Here is a 3,364-nt window from a genome sequence, read left to right on the forward strand (position 1 = left end):
AAAAAAGAAATATCTCTGTTCATGTCTTTCCTTTACTGTAAACGTAGTACTGAAGATTCTTATTAATGCCACTTTTTGGTTTCTCAATTGTATTTTCTTTATTACAGGGAATTATTTCTTTATTACATTTACCACAGGGAAGAATGAAACAAGCTATAATGCTTTAGACCTAAAAAGTTATATATATTTAGCTATGTTTCTTCCTTTTCTTTCTTTGTATATGAAGAAATAGGTAAGTTCTGTTAATTTACGAACTCTTCATCCCTTGTGGGACAAGTTAAAAACTGCTCAAGTATTATAATATTCTACATTTTTTCCTTCTAACCCAGAAATAACTCAGTATGATTTACAAGTGGATAATGATTTTGTGTTTAATGAACACTTTAGAAGTTTAGACATCTCCTGACACATGATCGTTTTGTGTTCTATTAGCAGAATATCAGCCAGGATTCAATATCAAATAATCACAAAGAGATCAGAAGAGGCAGTAAAGGTAAAATTTCTATAACAGTAATGGAAATGTTAAGAGTAAGAACTTGTGAATTTTCTTATCATTTTGGATCTTAATTTTTCCAGCTTGATTTCCTGTCTTTAGCACAAATGGGTATAGACTGTGTCATAATGTCCTTGTCATGAAATTAAATTTTCAAAAGCATTTTAAAATACAAATTTAACTACTGATTTTTATGATAATCTATTGTAACTTCACCAGTCATAGCTTTTTGCTGAAGTCCTTTAAAAAACCCTATATTTTTAGCCTTTATAACTTGACAATGTTGGATAAGATTTTGTTAAATATCTTGAGAAATAAGAAGATTCACTTCTTCTTTTTTTTTTTTTTTTAATTTTATTTATTTATCAGAGAGAGAGGGGGGGAGAGAGCAAGCACAGGCAGACAGAATGGCAGGCAGAGGCAGAGGGAGAAGCAGGCTCCCGGCTGAGCTAGGAGCCCGATGTGGGACTCGATCCCAAGACGCTGGGATCATGACCTGAGCCGAAGGCAGCTGCTTAACCAACTGAGCCACCCAGGCGTCCCGAAGATTCACTTCTTTAAAATAAACAAAAACTCTCTTATAACAACTTGGCTACTATTTTAGCCAAAAGTCATCTATCACAAAATCACTCTTTACCAAATATTTTTCAACTTAGTCGATCTTCTTTTGCCTTTCTTAGTACTTAATTTATGGAAGATCCTTCAGTCAAACACAAAGGAGCTCGTATGTAGCTCATTAGCTGGAAAGAGAAAGTTGGGGTCTTAAGAGACCTAAATTTGTTAAGTGCTTATTTACCCCTGCACTTACTTTGTGAGATAACAGATCCTCTTAGTTAACTCTCCATTTTAACTTATACAGCTTAACACAACCTGAAATGTTGATATAGTTAGTAGAAGAGGTAAACAATGAAAAGTCCCCTGTCCAGAGCTGGAGGAAACTTGTTACATACTTCCCACTATATCTTTAACTTGCCATATCTTATAATGTAGAGCTCAAAATTATACTCACTAAAGGTTTGGAGGTAAAGGGAAAGATTGGGAATATTAATTTGTAGTAGGCATTTTCAGAGACATTCAGCAAAGTCCTAGAAGGAAGAAGGGACATAGAGTAAAGTTCACTAGACATTGATCTGAAAACAGAAAAAATACTATTTGACCTTTTTTAAAAAAATTATTACTTAAGAGAGAGCAGGAGCAGGGGAGGGGCAAAAGAGAGGAAGAAACAGATTCCCAGCTGAGCAGGGATCCTAATGTAGCAGGGCTTCATCTGACTGAGCCACCCAGGAGCCTCATATCTGGTCTTGTTAAATGAGCACTCCCAGGCTATGACCTCCAACAGAAACATGGCTGCTGGCTGTTTGGGGTGAAAGCAAACCAGGACCAGTGTGCACAAAAAGAGTATCTCCCGAAATAGGAATTTCAGGAGATGGGGGTGGAGCTCTAACGTCATCGGATATGTCTTTTTATTATCATTATGTGTGTGGGTGGGTGCATGTGCACATATGGACAAGAGACCATAAATACTTCCAATACTTTGATATTAGGAAAAGGCATGTGAATTATCTCAACATGACTAGATAGGACATTACAGATTTTATTATTTATTTATTTATTTATCTGAGAAAAAGAGAGAGAGGAGAGAGAGAGAATGCATGACTAGGGGAGGAGCAGAGGGAGAGGGATGTGCAGACTTCCTGCTGAGATCCGGACTTGACCTGAAATCAAAAGTCAGATGCTTAACTGACTAAACCACTCAAGTGCCCCTCGATATTACAAATTAGGGATAGAAAAAAATACTTCAAGGATGCATATAGGAGTGGTCTCAGTAGGTGCTCTGCTCAATAATTATTTATTGAAAAAACTAACAAATATTTAGTACCTACTTTCTCTTTCCATTTAGGTTTAACTCTTCAGATCAAGAACTCTGCAACACTCAGGGACATCATCTGTGGTAATGTAGATTCTGTTCTATCAGTTAAAATGCTTTATACCTATTAGGAGCTCAAAAACATATCCTGCAACTCTTTTCACCTATGCTGCAGCTATGTTCTTCAAATCTTTCCTGGGTTTTTAATCCCTTGATTGTGATTAAGAAAACCTGGAACCAGGGAGGTCTCTAAAGACAAAGAGGAGAATGGAATCTCCATCAGCGTGAGCAAAATGGCCTCTATTGGGCTGTTTGTATATATATATATATATATATATATATATATATATATATATACACACACACACACACACACATACACATATATCATGCAGATGAACACAAAGTGATCTCCTGGTGTTACAGGTAGAGAGAAAAGATTGAAAATAAACCACTTTCATTGTCTTCATTTTCACTTAAATTGCTTTATTGTGTCTTGTCATAATAAAACCTCACAGATGCCTATGAACCAGTTTTGTAGGCAGCAAACTAAATGAAGGGTAAAAATCTTCAGGTAATTTTTCCACAGAAGTTTGATTCATATAGGAAATTTATCTTTGCTCTTTTAGGAACTGCAGCTAACTTCAAGGAATCAATGCATGTGATGAAGAATAGTTCTGTTTTCTAAAATTATAACAATTTGAAGAATTGGAAATCGATCTACTAAGGAAATGAAAATGATAAATGTGCAAATGAGTAATCTTAATGGTAAAAAATAGCATTATACTTTCTCAGTAGGACATTCATATAAACGTGTTTAGTAAAATATTAACCTAAAATACAAAGTTACATGAAATGATGAATTGAAATCGTATATTAGAATAAGAAACAATTTTTGGTCTATTAATAACATTTGAACTTATATTCAATATAATACAATCACATAATTTTATTTTTCAAGTATGAGTCTAATAATCTGTTAGTTAAAACTTGATATTTCTCCC

At 34.6% G+C, this 3,364-nt stretch overlaps 1 long non-coding RNA gene across 1 annotated transcript; it reads left to right on the forward strand.

Moving 5' to 3' along the window:
• Window positions 1–430: 430 nt before the first annotated feature.
• Window positions 431–3,071, forward strand: LOC309864608. The gene is made up of 3 exons (XR_014311647.1): window positions 431–493; window positions 2,394–2,444; window positions 2,990–3,071. It is a non-coding gene; the product is annotated as an uncharacterized lncRNA (long non-coding RNA).
• Window positions 3,072–3,364: the final 293 nt, after the last annotated feature.

Source organism: Mustela nivalis (genome assembly GCF_964662115.1).
Source record: "Mustela nivalis genome assembly, chromosome: 5".
In the NCBI taxonomy this organism is placed as follows: Eukaryota; Metazoa; Chordata; class Mammalia; order Carnivora; family Mustelidae; genus Mustela; species Mustela nivalis.